The sequence below is a fragment of the Canis lupus genome, chromosome 9 (assembly GCF_003254725.2).
Source record: "Canis lupus dingo isolate Sandy chromosome 9, ASM325472v2, whole genome shotgun sequence".
NCBI classification, from domain to species: Eukaryota; Metazoa; Chordata; class Mammalia; order Carnivora; family Canidae; genus Canis; species Canis lupus.
The window spans coordinates 38,597,253-38,621,553 of NC_064251.1; the positions used below are offsets into that span (position 1 = coordinate 38,597,253).

General features: G+C 42.0%; 1 pseudogene; it reads left to right on the forward strand.

The window, feature by feature from the left end:
* Positions 1-630: 630 nt before the first annotated feature.
* Positions 631-23,723, forward strand: LOC112654960 (protein LZIC-like; annotated as a pseudogene).
* The last annotated feature ends 578 nt before the right edge of the window (positions 23,724-24,301 follow it).

A 24,301-nucleotide genomic window follows, 5' to 3' on the forward strand; every position in this document is an offset into this window, starting at 1 on the left:
GACTGAGCCAGGCAGGCGCCCCTAAAAATATTTTGTCTTTGAAAAGATGTAAATCTGTTGGAAGAGTTTTTTTTTTTAAGATTTTATTTATTTATTCATGAGAGATACAGAGAGAGGCAGAGACATAGGCAGAGGGGGAAATAGGCTCCCGCCAGAGAACTCAATCCCAGGACTCTGAGACCATGCCCTGAAACAAAAGCCAATGCTCAACCACTGAGCCACTCATGCGTTCCTATTGGAAGAGTTTTTGATAGCAATTTTTAAAACTCCCTGTTATGTACAAGGGACAAATTCTGTTTCTAATTGTTAAAAGAAGAATTGGATGAAGATTTCAACCCCAGGAGACCTAAAAATCAAAGAAATCAAACAATAAAGAAATAGAATCACTTCTGTTCTCCTCCCAGAGAGTAAATTTAAATAGAAATTAATGATTATTATGGCAGTTATAAAGTCTTAATGTGACTGGTGCATAGACATGCTCCAAAACGTTTTTTTTTCCCTATTATGTAGAAATAAGTATAAGATCGTTGAAAAGAACTGTCCTGGGGAGAGAGGACCCCAAGGGCCTGAGGAGCCAACCGCACCTCCAAGTGGTTTGAACTTTGAGCTTCTTATGGTCCTGATGAACAATTTCACTTTCCTCAGGTTTATGACACTTGGAACTTCAACAGTTGGAGGTTTATGCACTTTGGGACTAGTCAACACTGTGCAGAGTTCAAAGTACTAAGAGACATGAGATCAAAATGGCTTCCAGAAAAAAGACAGAGACAAGCAAATTAAAGCAGAATTTAGAGAAATTGTTGGATAGACTAATGTAGCAATTACAAGATTTGAGGAATGCATAAAGGACCTTGATACAGATGAAGAAACCAAAAGGAAAGCTCTGGAGCAACTAAGTGAATTTAATGATTTGCTGAAGAAAATCCTGCCTGGAAATGACTTTGGTAGATGAGTTAGGTTGAATGAAACTGGATATCCAGGCAACTATCAGCCAGGTCTTTCAAACCCCTTAGGTCATCAGATGCTTTGCAAGGAAACAACCAGGTCAGCTTCAGATAAGTTTAGCAGAGATGGACAGAGATCTCACAGTGGGAAACCTGGAAAGGCCTCTACATTCAACAGAAAAGGGAGATGCTAACAGTTCTCAGGACACTTGGAGAGAAGCTGACTGCAGATGAGGAGGGCTTCTTGTCAGCAAATGCAGGTGCTCTACTCAGCCAGTTTGAGGAAGTCTCTATAGACCTTGGCTCTGGAAACAAGGTTCTTGCATTGGTAAGCTCTGAGGCTGAAAAAAAAGTGACATGGTGTGGAAACTTGGCCTGCGGAGCATATTCTTCCTGCAAATGGCCGTTTGTCTCCTAGAGATTTTTGAATCATTGCAAAGAAATCAAGAAATTCTTGAAATGCATCGATAACCTAAGAAAACGTGAGAGCAAAATATACTTGTGGTTTCTGGTTATACCCTTCATCATTATGCTTTGTGTAGGGCTACCTGCTTGAGTGATCCTAGATTGTTGGGATGAGGGATACATTTGGACCTTATTTGTTATGTTTTGTGTGTTTCAGAGAAAACAGAAGGAGCACAATTTCTCCACCTATTTTTATTAAGCCTCCTTGTTTTTTGTTTTTTTGTTTTAAGCCTCCTTGTTTTTTTTTTTTTAATTTATTTTTTATTGGTGTTCAATTTACTAACATACAGAATAACACCCAGTGCCCGTCACCCATTCACTCCCACCCCCCGCCCTCCTCCCCTTCTACCACCCCTAGTTCGTTTCCCAGAGTTAGCAGTCTTTACGTTCTGTCTCCCTTTCTGATATTTCCCACACATTTCTTCTCCCTTCCCTTATATTCCCTTTCACTATTATTTATATTCCCCAAATGAATGAGAACATATAATGTTTGTCCTTCTCCGACTGACTTACTTCACTCAGCATAATACCCTCCAGAAGCCTCCTTGTTTTTAAGGGCTGACAGTAAATGAAAAGATGTACACTAAAACATAATAAATTAAATTAAAAAATAAAGGACCTGTCCTGGTAATGAGATGATAATACCACTTCTGTGATTATTTGCCAGGTACTATTCTTCTTTTTTAAAAATATTTTTTTAAGTAATCTTCTCACCCAAAGTGGGGTTTTGAACTCACAACCCCGAGATCAAGAGTCACATACTTTACCAACTAAGCCAGCCAGGCACCCCTGCAAGGTTCTATTCTAAATATTGTTCATATATATATATATATATATATATATATATTAGAGATTTTTATTTATTCATGAAAGACACACACACACACAGAGAGAGAGAGAGAGAGGCAGAGACATAGGCAGAGGAAGAAGCAGGCTTCATGCAGGGAGCCTGACGCAGGACTTGATCCCGAGTCTCCAGGATCAGCCCTGAGCCGAAGGCAGTGCTAAACTGCTGGGCCACCCTGGCTGCCCTTGTTCATATATTAATCCATTTAATCTCACTGCAACACTGAGTACTAAACACTATTTGACTCAGTTTACAATTGAGAAAACCAAGGTTCTCAAATTTTCTTGATTAACTATGGTCTTAGAGTCTCAGTAATTTTTTCGTGGTAACTCACACCAAAAGAAATACCTAATAAATCCATTCATTAGGTTGGTAAATCCAACTATCTTTTTGGGTGTGTGTGTGTGTGTGTGTGTGTGTTTTAGAGAGAGAGCACACATGCATGTGAGTAGGGAGAGGGGCAGAAGGCGAGAGAGAATCTTAAGAGGTTCCACGCTTGTCATGGAGACTCAGTCTCAGGACCCTGAGATCATGACCTGAGCCAAAATCAAGAGTTGGATACTCAGCCAACTGAGCCACCCAGGTGCCCTGCCCTGTTATATCCAAATAACATATATTTATGATTTCACAATTTAGTAGCCATTAAAATTACAAAGAACTAAAAGAGCAAATAGTATTCTTACTTCATTTTTAGTCAACTTACTTGCTAATGGTTTATGTGATCTTGTTGGGTGCTGTACAACTTCAGAGCTTCGATTAAACACTGACACACTCATTTATGCTCCACACTGATATTCATGCAGTACTTGCTTTTCATCAGAGCAACCACAGAAAACCCAGCTTTGCAAAGATATGACATCCTCAAAACTATGATCTGCCTCATACTGGAAGTCACATAATTTCTTTTTTTTTCTTAAAGATTTTATTTTTAAGTAATCTCTATACCCAACATGGGGCTTCAACTTACAACCCTGAGATCAACAGATGCATGTTCTACTGACTGAGCCAGCTGGGGGCTACTTTTTTTTTCTTTTTTTTAAGAAGTTCACATAATTCCTTTTTTTTTTTTTTTTGAAAAAACATTATTTATTTTAGCAAGAATGAGTGGGTGGGGGCAGGGTGGTGCAGAGGAAGAGGGATAGAGAGTATTAAGCAGACTCCGGGCTGAGCGTGGAGTCTGACATGGGGCTCAATCTCACAACCAATGGATCATGACCTGAGCTGAAACCAAGAATTGGACATCCAATCAAGTGTGCCACCCAAGTGCCCCAAAAGTTCACATAATTTCTAACAAATGTTATCACTGTATTGCCCTTAAAATTTTTAAATATTCTACATCTCTAATAAAGGCCATGTGTGAAAAACCCACAGTAAATATCACACTCAATGGGGAAAAACCGAGACCTTTCCCTCTAAGATCAGGAACAAGACAAGGATGTCCACTCTCACCACTATTATTCAACAGTGTACTAGAAGTCCTACCCACAGCAGTCACGTAATAAATATAAATAAAAGGCATTGATACTGGTAAGAAAGAAGTAAAATTTTCATTATTTGTAGATGACATGATACTATACATAGAAAACCTGAAAGACTCCACCAAAAAGATACCAGAACTAATAAATGAATTCAGTAAAGTCACAGAATATAAAGTAAATGTATAGAAATCTGTTGCATTACTATAGACTAATAATGAAGCAGCAGAAAGAGAAATTAAGAAAACAATCCTATTTACATTTGCACCCAAAATAACAAGATACCTAGGAATAAACTTTTTTTAAAATTTTTATTTATGATAGTCACACACAGAGAAAGAGAGAGAGAGGCAGAGACACAGGCAGAGGGAGAAGCAGGCTCCATGCACTGGGATCCCGACGTGGGACTCGATTCCGGGTCTCCAGGATCGGGCCCTGGGCCAAAGGCAGGCGCCAAACCGCCGCGCCACCCAGGGATCCCCCCTAGGAATAAACTTAACCAAAAGGTAAAAGACTTACACTCTGAAAACTATAAAACATTGGTGAAAAAAACTGGAGATGACACAGAGAAATGGAAAGATATTCCATGCTCACTGGATGAGCTCATTGGATTGGAATGGAAGAATAAATATTCAAATGTCTATACTACCCAAAGCAATCTATTGATTTAATATAATCCCTATCAAAATACTAACAGAATTCTTCACAGAACTAGAACAAACAATCCTAAAATTTGTATGGAACCACAAAAGACCCTAAATAAGCCAAAGCAATTTTGAAAAAGCAAAGCTAGATGTATTACAATTCCAGATCATATTACAATTATGATATGTCCAATTCAAATCATATTACAAAGCTGTAGTAATCGGGGGCAGCCTGGGTGGGACTCGATCCCGGGTCTCCAGGATCACACCCCAGGCTGCAGGCGGTGCCAAACCGCTGCACCACTGGGGGAGCCCTCTTTTAAGAAAATTTATTATTGAAAATTTGAATATTCTAAACCAGTATACAAGGGGCTTGTTTGTTTTACAAAAAATATTATTTGAGACTCCCTAGTGCATTTTTTTTTAAGGGAGGGAGAGGAAGAAGGGCAGAGAGGGAGGGAGAGAGAATCTTAAGCCAACAAGTGGCTTGATCTCAAGACCCTGAGATCATGACCTGAGCCAAAACAAAGACTCCGACACTTAACCGACTGAGCCACCCAGGAATCCTGAGATTGCCTGATGCATGTAAAGTATGATGTGGTTCCCTAAACTTAAGACTATTCCTAACTTTTGTGAACGCATTATGATAGAAAATACCTTTTTTACATCTCATTTTGCATTTTGTTTTTAGGAAGATAGGAAGCAAAACATTCATCTTCTGTGTACAAAGGGAAAGTGAGGCACAGAGTGAAGTGAGTTGAGCATCACATAGTAAGAAATTAGAAGGCATCATCTAATCACCTGGGTTATAAAAAATCATGCAAGGGATGCCTGGGTGGCTCAGGGGTTGAGCATCTGCCTTTGGCTCGGGTTGTGATCCCGGGGTCCTGGGATCATGTCCCTTGTCTTATGTCTCTGCTTCTCTTTGCTTATGTCTCTGCTTCTCCCTGTGTGTCTCTCATGAATAAATAAATAAAATCTTTTTAAAAATCATGTAAAAAAATCATACGTGGCATGTTAGGTTCTAAACATGATAGTTCTTTTCACAATAAGGCAATGATATACAACAATCAATAAAATTAAAAACGTCAATTTTCCCAATGATTTTGTATTAAACTTAATGTATATGGTTTTTGCTCAAGAATTTAGCTCTTGATTCTACTGACCGTGCTGATGTAGTCAAAATAATGCCAGAATATGGTATCCCGTGAGTGATGTGACTGACATAATCTTAATGACAGCCGGAGGAGATGCTCACTGCTAGTTTACTCCTATGACCCTGATAAAGGATTCACTTTGATTAGTGTGACGTCAGTATGTATCAATAGCATGAAGAACCGGGCAGCCCCGGTGGCCCAGCGATTTAGTACCACCTTCAGCCCAGGGTGTGATCCTGGAGACCAGGGATGGAGTCCCATATTGGGCTCCCTGCATGGAGTCTGCTTCTACCTCTGCCTCTCTCTCTCTCTCTCTCTGTCGTGAATGAATAAATAAAATCTTAAAAAAGAAAAATAGCATGAAGAACCAAGAAAGTTTCACTTCACTTTGCCATCATCATTTTGATGGCAGATTGACCCAACAAACCTGGGGTTCCCAGAGCATTGAGTAGAACAACTCCGAAGCATCTTTGCAAAGTTGTTCTGCAGTCCAGACAGAAATCTTCCTTGGGGGCCTCTGTTGTTTGAATTATGGGGAAATTACAGAGCATTGCCTTCCATAGCCAGTTAGCTGTATGTTGCCCTTTTCTTTTCACTGTTCAGGCTGAATACCTGAGATTCCTTAAGATAGAAATGAAGGCATTTCCCTGGGTCCTGGGAAAAGCAGGGAAATCTAAAATAATCCCGATGGAGAAGTGATCTTTTATAGATTCGAATGCTAGATCTATTGTTGTTTAGGTGTCCTGAACAATTGTCTTCAGGACTGTGAGCCAGAGTTCCCTATCCAAATTTTCATTTAAATGTCATGATGAATTGGTTGCAAAAAGAGGATGGGGAGGAATGTGAAAGAGTTTGTATAACAAAGAACCATAAATCATCTCTGGTGCAGTGGGCCCCCTACCATTCAGCCTGTGGGCTTCTTGTCAGAGGAGCCGCAGGGAGAAAGAGGAGAGGGTTAGGGTCTTCCAGCTGCAGGGCTGCAGCATCCCCCAAACCAGGAAAGCCACTTACCCCTGCCCAAATCCTTCTTGAGGTTATTCATTTATTCATTTAGGAACTGAATGAGAGGAACAGGGAAATCTCTATCTAGTGAGTGTGGACTATAGTGCAAGGCAGCATGCTAGATGCTACTGGGATGGGAGGTGGAAGGAAGGGGAGAAGGAGGACAGTGATGAATAAACTATGGTCCCTGCCATAGTATTTATTAGACGTGTTTATGGCAAGGACTCTATCCACCCCATCAGCATAAACATCGGTACATAATGCAAGTGTGCCTTGCATTGTGAAACAGGTGGATTTTTTTAAAGATTTTATTTATTTTTTCATGAGAGACAGAGAGAGAGAGAGAGAGAGAGAGAGAGAGATGCAGAGACACAGGCAGAGGGAGAAGCAGGCTCCACGCAGGGAGCCTGATGTGGGACTTAATCCCGAGTCTCCAGGATCACGCCCCGGCCGAAGGTGGCACTAAACCGCTAGGCCACTGGGGCTGCCCAACAGGTGGATTTCTGAGCCTTACTGGCATTAAAGTGAATTTCCATCCAGCAATTCTCCTCTATGTTCTCCATAAAGCTGTACATGTTGCTCTTGGTTGGAATTAGTTTCCTCCTTCCTTACATTCCTGTTGTCCTCTCTTTGTGTACATACCATATCTTCGTCATCAGGCCTTTTTGAGACAACCATCCTAGAGCAGAAAGTAGAAAGAGCCTGGGCCTGGAGCCAAACAGGCCCAAAATAGAATCCCAGCTTGGCTACTCATTAGCCATGTGCAATCTGGATTAGTTTCTCAATCTCTCTAAGCCTCAATTTCTTCCTCTGTAAAATGGGAATAAAAATAGTTCCTATGTTTAGATCTTTGTGATGAAATGAGATGCGGTATGTCAGTATTTTAAAAAGTGCCTAGAAAATAATAAGAAGCATTCAGCAGTCATTAGTCATTACCATTAGGTGCTTACTATTACTATTAGGTCATTATTATTTGGTGAGGAAACCAAAGCTCATAAAGCTTAAATAACTTAGGTATGTTACAACTGGGAGAAAGTATGGCACTGTATTTAAGGACTCTGGGGTCACATTCCTTCCCTGCCATTTACGATTTATACAACCTTGAACAAAAAATTTTCATTTCTCTTAGGCTTCATTTCTTTCTTCTTCTTTGTACAATGAAGATCGTGGCTTATAACACCTGCCTCACTGCTTATATTAATGAGGATTGAAGGAGATGATAGATGTGAAGTGATTGGCATACAAGGTGCACTCAGAAAATTGGAAGCCACTATTTTTACCAAAAGTCACTCAGTAGATAAATGGCAGGACCTGGATTTAAATGCAATGGGTCTGACTCCCCAAAACTTAGCCTTTTGTAATAAAGTCACTACTAGCTCCTTTGCTCTCTGAGCTAGAATTCTAAAAAATTAGCAGATGCAACTAACATTTAGAAGACTTTTCTCAAGTGCAATAAAATTCATTCATTTTCCCCTTTTGATGACTGCTTTACCTTGTTTCACAAATAGGTATTCACACACCCATAATCTTGAACTAGCCTTTCCATTCTCTCTCTCTCTCTTTTCAAAGATTATTTATTTATTTATTCATGAGACACACAGAGAGAAAGACAGGCAGAGACATAGGTAGAGGGAGAAGCAGGCTCCATGCAGGGAGCCCGACGTGGGACTCGATCCCGGGTCTCCAGGATCACGCCCTCGGTTGAAAGCAGCACTAAATTGCTGAGCCACCCTGGGCTGCCCTCTCTCTCTCTCTCTCTCTCTCTCTCTCTCTCTCTTAAATATTTTTATTTTATTTATTCATGAGAGACACGGGGAGTAAGAGTCAGAGACATAGACAAAGGGAGAAGCAGGCTCCTTGCAGGGAGCCCGATGTGGGACTCGATCCGAGGACCTGAGATCATGTCCTGAGCTGAAGGCAGATGCTCAATCACTGAGCCACCCAGGCATCCCTAGCCTTTTCTCTCTTAATCAACTATATATATGTATGTGTGTGTATATATATATACACACACACAGAAATTATATACATATAAATATATAGTTTCCCCCCCAACATCACAGAGGAATAGCCAACATCTCATAGAATAGTACTGCTGACTTCCCAACACTGAAATCTTCAAAACACTTGCCTTTTAAAGAAATCATCATCCCAGGGAAAGCATTACAGGGACTCTCTTGCAGTAAGGAATAGGATTAAAACTCGAGTTTGTGGAATGAAATCCAAGTGAAAAGGAAAAGCAAGAGCTTGCCTTCTTCTTCCCAGCAAGCTCTGCCTTGGAATACTGCCCCTCTCCACTCCCAGGAGGGGCGAGAGCCCAGCCTAGGGTCAAGGAGTGGTGACCAGGTTAGCAACAAGGGCAACAGAGGGAGGAGACAAAAGAACAGCAAGTGGAAGCGGCTGGCTGAATGCCTGAGCATGTTTCTTTGCTGAAAGAGAATGGCCTGACACTAGCTCAAACTGAGAGAGAGGAGGGTGGAGGGGAAGAGGACAGCTAATGGATGGGGTGGCCCAGCAGGGGTCAGAGGTCATGAGGGCAGTCAGTGAACTAATTGGCCACTCTGTGTGCATATTCACTTTCTGCTTCTAGCCTTACAGCTGGGCCTTGAGAGAAAGCCCTGGGGTTGATGCTGGCTTTATTTTTGCTCAAAGATTTGAAGCCAACCGGAGAAAAGCAACTAAAACTGAAAAGTGAGACCAGGACTCTATTTTCTTCAGGATCAGTTGACTAGGAATAGCCTTCTGCAAAGGAAAATGCTAGATTTCACTTTATTTGATCACTCTTCATTCATTCATGTATCCCTCTCCATATGTTAACTAGATACCCTAGGACACATTTCAGATGGGAAAGGATTATAGACACCTATAGCTTAGAACACAGATTATCAGAGGGAGGCCCAGGCTTTAGACATCATCTGATACAGCTCTCTTGCTTTACACTTAAGGAAATGGGGAGAGCAGTTTGCTCAAACTCAGAGAGGTAGCAGAAGGGGGAGCAGAGCCCCAGCCTTCTCACTCTGTTCAACGATTTTTCTATTACACTCTTCTCAGAAACACATTAATTTTGAAAACTTGTACAGACTGGTATGGCTAACAGCTCACTCAGCCTCTGGCCAGACAGCCTGGGCTGGAATGCTGGCAACCAGCTCTGGAACTTTAAGATAGTTACCTCACCTTTCAAAGCGTCAATCTGCTCATCTGTAGAAAAATAGGGTTGTTATGTGAATTAAATGAGGCAAATGCATGTAAAGTGAGCATGTGCTTCAATAAATGTTAACTATTACTTATTACTACTGCTACGACTTTGGAGCCTGGGATAGACTGGACTAGCAATGACAAGCATGTAGCACAATGCACACTAACCCTGTCTTCCCCTGTTGTCTCTGTGGGCAACCCATTTTGTCCCACGTGAAAATCCTCATTTCCCCTCCATTAAGAGACCTCAAGAGGATCAGAGGGAAAATGGGGAGTCCTGTCTGAACTTTCTGCAGACAGAGCTGTCCCAATTTAAAACAAGCTGACTTGCGGTGAGTCAATACATGCAAAGGGCTGAGAACAGTGCCAGGCACATGGATAGCACTCACTTAAGTTTGCTAGTTGTTGTCACTAGCATTGTTACCTGGGAGGAGGGAGCTCTTTGTCATCCAAGAGGTTCAAGCCTAAGACTGGCTTTACTCTGGTCAGGAACATTGTCAGGAAGGGAAAGGAGGGTTGGCCAAGATGAGGTCTGAGCTTTGTGAGGCTTTTTTTTGGTAGCTTTTTTGCCTACCTCTTCCCAGAGTTCTGAAGCAGACCATCACTCTGGCACCATTACACAGTTACAGGTGGATTCTGGAACAGGTAAAAAGATGAAAATACAGAAGAGACATAGACCATCTATAAACATGGGCTCTCCAGCCCCACCTGGGACTTTACATTAGTCATAGAGTGGAGACCATGAGCTTCAACCCAAAATATAATTTTGAAGATCCCTTTTGTCACTTGTTTCTCCCATTTCATTCATTCATTCATCATTGGAGTATAATTTACAGATAATAAAATGACAGATCTTAAGTGGTTCAGTTCAGTGAATTTTGATAATTACATACACTCATATAACTTCCACCCAAAGCAAAGTATAGAGAACAGTTCTATCTTCCTAGAAAGTTCCCTTTGTCCTTTCCGGTCTACCCTTAATCCTTCTCTCCTCTCTAGGCATTTCTGACACCCTAGATTCGTTTTGCCTATTATTGGATTCCACACATTTTTTGTATCTGGCTCCTTTTTTTTCATTCTTTTTTAATTTTTTTTTAAATTTTTTATTTATTTATGATAGTCACAGAGAGAGAGAGAGAGGCAGAGACATAGGCAGAGGGAGAAGCAGGCTCCATGCACCGGGAGCCCGATGTGGGACTCGATCCCGGGTCTCCAGGATCGCGCCCTGGGCCAAAGGCAGGCGCTAAACCCCTGCGCCACCCAGGGATCCCTCATTCTTTTTTTAAAAGATTTTATTTATTCATGAGAGACACAGAGACACACAGAGAGAGAGAGACAGAGGCAGAGACATAGGCAGAGGGAGAAGCAGGCTTCTTCTGGGGAGCCTGATGTGGGATTTAATCCCAGGACCCCCAGATCATGACCTGAGCTGAAGGCAGACGCTCAACCACTGAGCTACCTAGGTGCCCCTCGCTCCTTTTCTGAAGCCTATTTCTGATATTCATTCACATTGTTCATGTATTAGTTGTTCATTCCTTTTTATTGAATAATACTCCATTATAGGAGTATACCACAACTTATCTATTTTCCTAGGATGGACATTAATTTATTTCCAGTTTTTGGCTGCTATGATTATTCTTACATATTTTCCTGAGCCTCTTGCATTTATATTTTAATTATGAAATATATACAGAACAGTTCAGAGGATATTCTAGATACTCATGTTTACTGCTTGTATTTAATAAAAGTTAACATTTTGCCATATCAGTTCTTTTTTGAAGAAAGTTTATAGATTTAGTTGAAACTCCCTTTTGTATCCCTCTCCACTCCTATTGTCCTCTCATGCTTCAGCAGAGTCTACTTTTCTGAAGTTGGTTTGAAATTATTCTGTGGTTTTATGTATTTAAGAATATGTATGTATGGAGCAGCCCGATGGCGCAGCGGTTTAGCGCTGCCTGCAGCCCGGGGTGTGATCCTGGAGACCCGGGATCGAGTCCCATGTCGGGGGGCCTGCTTCTCCCTCTGCCTCTTGTCTCTCTGTGTCTCTATGAATAAATAAATCAATAAAAAAAAGAATATGTATGGATGGATCTGTTTTCATCTAATATGGTGGACACTTGGTGGGCCTTTTCCATCCAGAAGGCCATGTCTTCTGGGACATTTTTCTTGGATTATTTATCTGAGAATTTCTTCTCTTCTGTTTTCTCTGCTCTCTCTGGAACTCCTGTAATTCAGATGTTGGATCTCCTCCATTGGTCTTACTTTATTTTTTCTCCTATTTTTCTCCTCCTTGTCTTTTATTCAAATTTCTGGGAATTTTCTCAAATTTTTTTCCCAGTCTATTTATTAAGTTTTCCATTGATGTTATCATATATATTTTAAATTTCTTTTTAAAATTTGAATTCCTGGCGTCCTCCCTGCTGGCCCGCGCTGGGCTCTGGGCCCGTCGGACCAAAGAAGTAAAAACACTGTGTGAAGGGGGAGCACGTGTTTGGAGGGAAATGGGAACGTACACAATGGTAAAAGAGTAAGATTATACTTAACAAAAAACTTCAGCTACTCCTGTGCAGAGAAGGAGATTCTTAAGTTCAGCCATACTTGGGATTTGTCAGTTTCAGGAATAAAAAGTACAAAAGAAGACTGGTTAAGAGGTACAACTGAGGAGAAAAGGATGCCAGAAGCCAAACAGGAAATAGATAATAATGTTTTGGCTAATTCAAGACTCTCGAAGAGAAGCTTCGGTGCAGATGGATTTGAGACACTACAAAATCCAGTAAAAGATTCAAAGGCAATGTTTCAAACCTACAAAAAGATGTATATGGAAAAGAGAAGCAGAAGCCTTGACAGCAGTCCTTTAAAATAATTTTGAGGCTAATTTTTTTGATGGTTCTATAATTGACACCAGAAAATTTCTGCCGTTTCTGTTCAGAATATATTGCTGGAAATGCTTGGGATTGCCATGATAAAATCTCAAGAGAGTTTAGTTACCACTTAGTTATGTAAATCATTGAAGTTATTTAATAGGGCTTGGGTATCTTACCTGTGCATACCAGATATAAGAAATAGACGGTATTTGTCAGGGAAACCATAAGGTATTGAATTTTGACATTATTGAACAATATTTACCAGTTTATTTTGAAATGCTAACTATCCATCCTGAGGGAGGGCTGTTCTCAGTTAAGTACTTGCTTATTTTAGCAGGGACTGTAAATATGTTTATTTCTAAAGCTTATTAGCAAAACTTATTTTTTAAAAACCCTCACTGTGAATGTCAAAGTATATTCTTAAGTATACCTAATTGTATAATTGCTAGTTGTAAACTAATTGTAAACTTTGTCAGAAGTCTTGTTTTGTACTTGTTAAGCTGGACATAATTTTTGGATAATGTTTAGACATTACTTTTCATACTTGAAATAAACATTTATTTTAAGTATACCTAATTGTATAATTGCTAGTTGTAAACTAATTGTAAACTTTGTCAGAAGTCTTGTACTTGTTAAGCTGGACATAATTTTTGGATAATGTTTAGACATTACTTTTCATACTTGAAATAAACATTTATTTTAAAAATATATATAAATAAAAAAATAAAATAAAATTTGAATTCCTAACTTTTTTTATTCCTTGAATGTTCCTTTAAAATTTTTTAAAAATATATTTTATTTATTTATTTGACAGAGAGAGAGCTAGCATGAGCAGGGGGAGGGGCAGAGGGAGAGGAAGAAGCAGGCTCCCTGCTGAGCAGGAAGCCCTACTCCAGGCTCCATCTGGGGACTCCAGGCTTGATCTGGAGGATCTCGGCTCCATCCCAGGACTACTAAATCATGACTTTTGCTGAAGGCAGCTGCTTAACCGACTGAGCACCCACGCACCCCCCCATTAGCTTTCTAAATATTTCCATCCAATCTTGATTATTTTTCACTCCATCTTCATCTTCATTGCCTCAGGTATTTGGTAGACCAACTTCCCAGCTTTCTCCACTTATCTAGATTGAGATTCAGCTTTCTTCAGTTTTTTGAACCAGTTATCTCTCAATTGTTTGCTTTCTAGCTTCCAAACTTTTATTGCCATAGTCTCCTCTCCCATTCTCTTTATCCTTGTGAGTTTACGCCTTTTATAAAAAGAATCTGCTGTTATCTTAGTGAGGTTTTGGGGAAAAATGACAGTATGCTCAATCTGCCATCTTTACCTGGAAGTCACTTTTTTTTTTTTTTTTTAAGATTTTATTTATTTATTCATGAGAAACACAGAGAGAGAGAGACAGAGGCACAGGCAGAGGGAGAAGCAGGCTCCATGCAAGGAGCCCAATGTGGGACTCGATTCCGGGTCTCCAGGCTTCGCCCTGGGCTGAAGGCGGCGCTAAACCGCTGAGCCACCTGGGCTGCCCTGGAAGTCATTCTTATTGGGATTTTAAGTTGCATTTCTCAAAATACTGATGAGGTCAAGTACCTTTGCTTTTTGCAAGTACCTTTGTTTTTTTGTCCATTGTGTTTCCTTTTCTGTAACTTGCTTATTCAAATTCTTTGCATATTTTTCTCTTAGGTCCTTATTAAAAATTGTATATAATATATAGTATATAATTTATAAAAATTGTATGTATAATTTAAAAAGTATATAAAAATTAATTTGTCAGACTTTCTTATATAATCTGGAAATTTACCCTTTGTTAGTAGCATTCATTGTAAGCATTTTCTCCCCCTTTGGAGCTTGACTTTTCAATTTGTAATATTTTTTTCTATTTCAATATAATTAATATAGGGTGCCTGGGTGGCTCACTTGGTAAAGTGTCTGCCTTTGGTTCAGGCCATGATCTAAGGGCCCTGGGATCAAGCCCCAAGTCAGGCTCCCTGCTCAGTGGGGAATCTGTTTCTCTGTCTCCCTTTGCTTCTCCCCTCAGCTTGTACAGGCTCATGCTCTCTGTCTCTCTCTCTCAAATAAATAAATAAAAACTCTAAAAATATATGTATAATTAACATATTAAGCATATTTAATATATTAAATCTCCATTTAAAAAAAACTCCATTTTAACATAGTCAAATTTATTCTTTACAGTATTGTGCTGTAAAATTCTAAGAATTTAAAAATTTTGCTTTTTCACATCAAAGCCTTTAAGTTACTCTTTATACACAGTGTGAGATAGGAAGATAATTTTATTTTTATTTTTCCATATTGATAATCATTTTTTCTAGCACCATTTATTGATTGTCCATCATTTTCCCAGTGATCTGTGATGCCATTGCTGTAATATATCAAACTCTTAAAAGCCTGGGTCTATTTCTGAGCTATTTCATTTCATTGGATTTAGTTTTTTCTCTATGTGTCAGAATCACACTATTTTAATTACAATAGCCTTATTAAAATTTTTCACTTGTGGTAAAGCAAATGCCTTCTTTTCCTTCTTCCTCAAAATTGTCTTTACTATTTTTGGCTCTTTTCTATCATATTTTACGATTAGCTTGGAATTTTCCTATATACAGATATGGCCAAGTTGAGATTTTTATTTGGAACTATATTGAATTTGTGGAGTAATTTGGGATTTAAAAAATAATATATTCCATCCATGAACATGGCCTATTTATTTAGATCTTCTGTCAATAAAGTTTATAGTTTCTCCACTTGAATCAACACTTCTTTTATTAGATCCATTGCTAATACCTACATGCCTTTTAGTTTTTGTGGATATGGTGACAGAAACTCTTAAAGATTACACTTCCTACTTAGTTTTTGCAGGTATATAAGAATGCTTCTGATTTTTTGATAAGCTGCATCTGAATTCAGCAACTTTGTACAATTCTTATAATAGTTACAATAATTGGTCTCTAAATTCTCTTGGATTCTCTACAAAGACATTCACATTGTAAACAAATAGCAGTAATTTTATTTTTTCCTTTCCAATCATTGTACCTTTTATTTCTTTCCTTGCCTTTTGGCATTGCCTGGGATAGCCACTAAAATATGAGTGAAAGTGGTAAAAGTTGATAACTGTTCGTTAAAGGAGAATGTCACCTTAACTATGATACATTACCAGAACTATTGGCTCTGGAGCTATGCTGTGCCTGATAGGTCTGTACCAGCAAAATGTATATGCCTTTGGTATTTGAGAATAGACATTTTTATTCTCATTTAATAGATGAAGAAACAGAAACTCAAAAAGGTAAATAGGACCACATAGATAATAAGTGGAAGATTCAAACCAGAATCTTCTGATTCATAGTCGAAAGCTATTTCCATGATTCCAAACTTCCTCCTAGCTAGCTATCTGTGCTAATGTGTCACATTTCTCAGCTAACACATTGCATTTTAAAAGAAATAATTCAGAACAAACAATGGTTTTTGCCCAGCTAGGTGACTCTAATAGTGGGAGTGTTAGGCAGATATTGTTTTGCCTAAACAGAAGATTTGGCCCATTTATAATTTTTTTAAAATAAACTCAGACTTTCAGAGTTGAATGGTTTCTTTTCTTTTCCAACCTCCTATTTAATATAGTTATCCCTATCCTACATCTCTGAAAGATGATCCTCCAAACCTTTACCTACTGCTAGGGTGGATTCACTTCATTGGCAAACAGTTGAATAATTCTCCTGTAGTCTATGATCTGCCCTGTGGTTCAGAGAGCAATGTGTTTTCTCATCTACATCACACCTCTTCAACTATTTGTTCTCCTTAGATCTTCCCTGTGAGACTACGCATCTCCCGGATGTTTGCTATTGTCTGAATGAGATAATTTCCAGATTTTTCATTCTTCTTATTATTCTCTTCTCAGTGGTTTCCAGTTGGTCAATGTCCCTCTTGAAAAGTGATGCCCAGACTTTAAGGTGGAGTCTGATTGCAAACAAGTGGGGCTCTTATGTCACATGATCTGGACACAGTGACTTCGATTGATGCACTCTTGATTTTGTCTTCTCAGTACTATGGTACATTGCTGACTTAAGTTTAGGGTTAACTAAACCCATATATTTTTCATTTGAACTACATCACTGAAAATCTGTTATTTGTTCAAAAGAGAAGAAAAAGCTCCCAAAGCAGGAATACAGGAAAAAATATATATACATATATAATTTATATTTTAATATAAATTTACATTTATATATAATATTAAATTTATATTATATGAATCCCATTAAATTTGGTCATTTGTATTCCTACTTCATAACCAGCCATCTATAAATGTGATAAAGCATGCCTTCTGTGTATTAGTGAGATCTGGACTTGGGAATGCAAGGAGAGGTTGTTCTGCATTGCCTAATAATTCAGGCTAGGAGCTATGGTGGCTTATTTGGCTTTTCCCCCATTCTATCCCCTCTCCCCTTTCTGCAGCACTTCGGAGCTCTCTAGGTCAGGGTGAGGTCTGTGGGGAGGCAACTAGGACAGAAATCTACTCTGTTATAGGGACAAAAGGGGAAGTATCTGCAGCTTGGAGGCTGCCAACAGGTTACCAGGAAACACCTCATTAGCCAGGGAGGGGCATTTGGGGCTGCTGTCCTGAGACAGGATAAAACTCAAATTTCAGAGCTTTGAAATTTCTATAGAGTTTAAATTACTTACATGAGGGAACCTAGGTGGTTCAGGTGGTTCAGTCAGTTAAGCATCTGCCTTTGGTTCAGGTCATGATTCCAGGGTCCTGGGATGGAGTCCTGCATCAGGCTCCCTGCTCAGTGGGAAGTCTGCTTCTCCCTCTTCCTCCTCCCCGCTTATGCTCTCTCTCACTCACTTTCTCTCTCACACACACACTCTCTCAAATAAATAAAAAAAATCTTTAAGAAAAATAAATTTCTTACAGGAAACCAAAAATCTCATGATTTTTAAAACTTTTTTAAGAGATGATAGAAGAACCCCAGGAAGGGAAGGGACAGCAAGAGTCAGAGTTCTCTGCTCAGCTTTGTACCGTCTGGTTTAGTGAGGTTATCATTCTTCTAACACAAATGAATTTCAGGGTATGCCTTTGAGATCAAAATCCCAGCTGCCTTGCTCCTGTCCTGCTGGCCAATCCATACTTACAAATCAATAAACCTTCCCCTACTCCTACCCCAACACATGTTCCTCATTTCCACCAAATATTTGTAATTTTGCCTGGACAGTATTTACAAGAACAGTGTGGTGTGACTCCAGTGTTGACAATACAATAATAAAAATTGCAAGCATGATATGGCACTTACGTTGTGCCACCTCTTTATCAAGTACTTTGTATGCATTAACTCATTTTGTTTTGGAAATCATCCTTTGTGGTAGAGACTACTATTATCATTGCTTTACAGGGAAGGAAAGTGAGGCACAGAGATTAAGTGCATGCCTAAGTGGTGGCAACTGAAAGTGGTGTGTAGGATTGGACCATGGCAGCCCTGATGTGGTGTCTGGGCTCTAAACCACCATGGGCGCTGCATCTCTAAACTGTGAAGGAAGCTGCCATGGATACTTCACATGTTGAACCTGCAGCCCCAGACCTGGGTTCCTGCTGCAAAGCAGTTTTTCACCAAATAATTTCCTCTTGTTATAATCACGAGCAACATTCCTTTCTTGAGTGTAGAATCTTCCAGGAGGCTTCAGATGAAGAAATGTAAGATCAGAGTATTAAATAATGTCCTTGGGGTCATGCAGGGAATAAGTGACAGAATTAGGATGTGAACCCAGCTCTGGGTGACGTTAGGGTCCACACACCTTCCCCTACACTAGAGTGCATCTACTCTGGGGCCATCTTTTCAGAAAGAGCCTAGACGCTCTCACTATCCTCTTCTATGTGGGATGGCAAATGCGGAGGGGAGATTCTTCAGGAAAAAGTCATCATCATCATCATTATTACCAAAAAATCTTAAAGATGCTACTCTCTGGGATGCTACAATCTGGGAAGATTTTTCATGCCTTTTTGAGGATCCCTGAAAATACGAGTGTTTCATCATTGACCGGGCAGAAAAGTAAGTCGAAAGGTAGGTAAGGCCTTCAGTAAGTCCTAAGATAGGTTTCTCCATTCCTTGAACTAATTGGCTGGATTAATTTACTGCTTCTCATATACTATTCTCTGCTCTTACATTCAGATCAAGCATAAAAATTTGTTTTCAGAACGAGAGTTGTGAGCAGAGTTCTTAGAGAACCATATCCATATGCTGGTGTCTGGGATCACTGGGCTATGCCCACTCCTGTGCACACATGTGTGTATGGACACATATATACCTGGCACAGACAAGCACACGTGCTACACCACCATGTTCATGGTGAGCAGTTCCTGGAACCAAGGGTAGCCTTCAGGGGAGCAGTGCATGGGCTTGTGGTCTCCATTCCCAGTACATTGGTATGCCCAGTCACACCATCCTGTGGTGGGGTGGAGCCTGCCCTCTCTGAACTGAGTCCTGGCTGGGGCAGTCTTTCCAGAGGTGTATTCAGCAGCCTGGGGACACAGTTCCCATCGGGCCTTCTCAATGCATCCCCTGGTCTGGGACTGGCAGGGCAGGCTGGCAGGCATGCCCACTTCACAGCCCCCTACGGGTAGTGATCTGTGCTCTCAGCTGCCCCCCCTGGCCAGCAGTCCTCTTGCAATGATGGAGGGATGCTTTCTTAGGTCAAAAGGGAAAGCATTGTTGCTGCTCCGTGGCCAGACAAACAAGCAGCTGGCTTTGAAGTCCCAGGGAATTTGCTCAGGCTGGAGTGGGGAGGGTGAAGGAGAGGCCCACAAGCCTCCTCCAAGCTGTGTTTGTGAACTCCACCCTCCCAGCTAGGTCTGACGCATTTGATGTCTTGGAGGAAGCGGGAGGAGAGAGGCATGCTCTGGGGGTCCTCAGAAGGATATTTTTACATCCTTTAAGTCCTCCTGGGTCCCACCTAGGACAGAATGCAGACTGGGGCCTGAGTCCAGAGGAGGCCTGCCATGGAAGGAAACACCGAGTCTTCTCCCTCCGAGGTGCCCTACTGGAGTGTGGTTCAGGGCAAATTGCAGAGGGTGCTGCTTCCCTTGGGTGATGTTTTTATTCAGGTGGCATCAGGTGAAAGTGGATGGCAGGGGAAGATGGAAGGGAGAAAGGCATCTAAAGGCAGCACTGGTGCCTTTAGCAGCTATGGGGCCAGCCATTCATCACAGAGTCCTCTCCCCTCTATCACCAAAGCAGCACAGGTGGGCAGTTTACCTTGTCCCCAGGGACAAGCTCTGCCTCAGGAGCTATAGGTACGACCAGAGACACTGGCCACCTGCTCCCTCCCCCAAGCATAACCAGTTCAATACCCCATATAATGTCAGCCATGAACAGCTTACCCCACCCCTCACCTCTCTCCTGGCTCCTGCTCTCTGTCCCTCCTGAACTCCTCTATCTGGCACAACCAGATGCACACACTTCTAGATTCCCCCCTCCCCATGCTGCCCTGACCTGTCCCCTGTCCCTACCTACCGCCCCCTGCCCTCCCTTCAATGTCACGATTGAGAAAGAGCTTCTTTGCGATAAGACCTGGAAATCTGGAGTTGTAAATCCTTCTAGGACGGCCGCCCTATCTCCGTGCCATGCTTGTGGTGCCACAGAAAGGAGGCTCACCTGGTCGTGACCCATCCCCTTCCTTCCCGGAGTTCTCTGCTCCTCCTCTGCAAACACGGGACAATGGGCAAATGGGAGTGACCTGTCTTAACAGGTGTTAGCCCGGCCTTACTTTCCTACAGGGTGATGGGGAGGTCATCCTCCGGCCCACCCACTCTGGGCATTCCTGATTGTGGAAGGACCCTTTTGATGCCACCCTCCCTTTGATTCCCCCATGATTTCAGCTGGGGGAGGCCAAGCCCCCACTTGTGGCTTAGCAGGGAAAGTCACCACATTAGCCTCTGGGTCTGCAGGCTAGAGAGCATGCAGCACTTGTACTGTCTGGGAGGGTGACTTCCTGCTAAGCCACAAGCCCCTTGAGGGAAGAGAGGGTTTCTTATTAGTCATTTAATCCCATGCCCAGCAGACTGCACAGAATACAACTCATCGGTAAACAACTCCTATGTGGTAAATTGCTGTCATAGTCATCACCAGGAAATACTTACCGAGGTGTTTTATGTGCAAAGACCCAACTAAGCGGTAGGGGGCACGAAGATTAGTTAGACATCATTCCCAATTTCAGGGGCTTATGCTGGAGTCAGAGAGACCCAGAGGAGCTTCACTTGCCAGGCGGTCACAGGAGGGAGCTGGAGCTGGAGGCCCCAGGGAGTCTGCTTTGGCAACCAAATTTGACAGAATAAACTTACAGCAGATAACCTCGGACCCAGATCCCGTTCACTGTGGATCTCTGCATATTCAGAGTAGAGCTGTTAACTCACTGGCTATCTCCCTGTCCCGCTTTTCCCTGTGTCACCTTAAAAAATGTGAATAAAACAGCACCTGGGTGGCTCAGTGGTTGAGCGTCTCCCTTGGGCTCAAGTTATGATCCCGGAGTTCTGGGATCGAGTCCTGCCTCGGGCTCTCTGCAGGAAGCCTACTTCTCTCTCTGCCTATATCTCTGCCTATCTCTCTGTGTCTCTCATGAATAAATAAAATCTTTTTAAAGATGTGAATAGAAGTAAAAATGTTGTGTCTCTATTTGGAATGAATTTCTTAAGCCGTTAGCCTGGGAACAGAGGAAGTAAAACTTGCCTTGGCCTCATGGTGACTGGAGCTGCACTTGTCAGCCATGGCCTTGCTGTTTGGTTTGGGCGCCCAGGGGATCTGAGGCCAGAGCTGCCACCGCCCCCAGGGGGAAGGAAGGAGGAGGTGCAGGTGTCTGTCTGGAGTTCAGTTTTTAACCGAGTGGCTCATCTGTGCTGAGCGCTATGCAGGCCACCAGAAAAACAGCAAATGATAATAGGAGTGTAACACCTCTTCTCAGACAGGGGATTTATGTCTCCAGGAACCTGGGAGAAGGACAGCTGGCTGATCTCTTGAATCCGACGGTCAGCCCAGATGATGTGAGAGGCCGTTGTTGTACCAATGCCATTGTCTCATCAAGAGCACCTTCTCTGCATGGAGTGGGGGTCTGGCATCACGCACAGGTGGTAAGAGTATTGTCACGGTGGTGTTTTCTGCACGGCTCTTTCAGGCCAGTGCCTCGGAAACTAAAGTATCATTAATGGCAGAGAAGAGTGAATTCGTGCTTCTCAAGGGGCCGGGGTTTTAGGTCACTGCAAACAGGAGACTTCTTTGGGATACCCACATCAGACTCCCTGCAGGGACCCTGCTTCTCCCTCTGGCTGTGTCTCTGCCTCTCTCTGTGTGTCTCTCATGAATAAATTAAAAAAAAAAAAAAACAGGAGATTTATTTGAAGCCTCATATTTTATCTTTTTAAAAAAGATTTTATTTATTTATTCATGAGACACACAGAGAGAGAGGCAGAGACTTAGGCAGAGGGAGAAGCAGGCTCCACGCAGGGAGCCCGACGTGGGACTCGATCCCAGGACTCCAGGATCACGTCCTGGGCTGAAGGCAGGCGCTAAACTGCTGAGCCACCCAGGGATCCCCCGCCTCATATTTTATCTTAAAAATATGTGCAAATTTTGCATCATGCTCATGCATTTGCTTTTATATAAAAATGCAGTTAACATGACTTGTTTCTGAAGAAAACTGATGTTCCAGGAAGATGAGCTATTTTTCTTGTGGCCTCTTGGACCCCCTGGCTCACTGCCCTATGCCGCAGTTTGAGAAGCATGACTTTTAGAACATCAGATCCATACACTGGCACAAGAACCATCCTGAAGCAGGTCTCTAACATACTTGCATGGCCATGCCTTGATACCTAAGTGCTCCTCTAAGTCTGTCCCTTGCTGCCCTGGCCACACATTCCTCCAGGGTGACCCACAGGATCATCCCTTCCCCTCTAGGCTTATCCTAGTTCCTCTGGCAGGGTTTGGAGGTCAGGTGGTCTGTAACACTATTCCCCAAATGTCTAGGGACAGTGGCTCTAACCCTTTTTTCAGTCTCCTTCACACAGAATGGGCAGGGCAGGCCAACAGAAGCACAAGATCCTGAGGGGCTTGAAGACAACTACTAAAGTGGATACTTCAGGAACTAATCACCTAAAGGGGTAGGAGTTGTCCTTGTGGCTGCCCTAGTGGGCTTTACCACTGTACCCCACCTTTCTTTCCCTGACACAGCTGTTCCATCTGTACAAGGAAACTGGGAATCAGGGTTGCTGCTTATCTGTTGAGGTAGAAGCTGGGTAATCCACTGTGGGTTTGTTATGGTTTCAGTATATCAATGGTTTTCAGATTTTATTTTGTTTATTTTTAAAGATTTTATTTATTTATTCATGAGAGACACAGAGAGAGAGAGGCAGAGACATAGGCAGAGGGAGAAGTAGGCTCCATGCAGGGAGCCCGATGTGGGATTCAATCCCAGGACTCTGGGATCACAACCTGAACCAAAGGCAGATGCTTAACCCTGAGCCACTCAGGTGCCCCTGGTTTTCAGATTTTAGAAAATGCAACCCATTTATTTATTCATTCATGCATTCACACATGTGTTTACTCATTCATATGAGATACTGAAACTAGAATGATGACCAAGAGGGACATGGCCTGGGCCCCTTTAGAACTTGCAAATGGAAACCCCTTACGTGCCACCTTCTGTTCTCTTCCTCGGCGCTGCCTGCAGAGGTGACAGTCATCTGCTACTTGGCATCATGGCTGCCCTCAGGCCTCTGGAGAAGCCCAAGATTGTTAAAAAGAGGACCAAGAAGTTCATCTGGCACCAGTCAGACTGATAAGTTAAAAGTAAGCCCAACTGGTGGAAACCAGAGGCACTGACAGTAGGGTGCACAGAAGACTCAAGGGCCAGATCTTGATGCCCAGCAATGCTTTCAGAAGCGACAAGAAAACAAGGCACATGCTGCCCAGTGGCTTCTGAAGTTCCCAGTCCACAGTGTCAAAGAGCTTGAAGTGTTGCTGATGTACAACAAATCTTACTGTGCAGAGATTGCTTACAAAGTCTCCTCCAAGAACCGCAAGGCCACTGTGGAAAGAGCAGCCGAGCTGGCCGTCAGTCACCAATCCCAATGCCAGGCTGCACAGTGAAGAAAATGAAGAGACAGCTTATGTGCATGTCGTATTTGTGTTGGTAAAACCATGAAACTACAAAAAAAGAACTTACCAATGGCAGACAGAATTAAACAAATATTCTCCAGGGAAGTGAAAGAAACTCAGGCAGAGCAGGCCCAGGGCCTTCTGCTGCCGGCTGCTCCTGCCCTGGAATGTTCTGTCCAGAAGCGTAAATACACAAACAACAGGTTCTGTACTAACTCAGAAGTAACGGTGGATTCACCTCACCATCTGCAACTTCTCATATGAAGGTAAAAAACATAAAACAAAATTCCTCTCCAAGTTCGCCCGACTTGCCAAACTGCCCCAGGACGGTACACTAAACCCTAGGTGTGCGAACACGTTTGTGACAAAATTCAGAGTCTCACTGGATCCTCACTTTAGAGCTGTGAATCTAAGTGACATGTTAAGTTCCCCATTTCACAGAGACAGAACCTGAGGCCTCAGAGAAGCGAAGCAGCCCCTTGAAGCTCACCTGGCCAGCACGAGACCGAGATGTGGCTACCAATGGGGCAGGAAGGAGTAGGGCCAAGGGTGTGACTCTTAATTCTAAT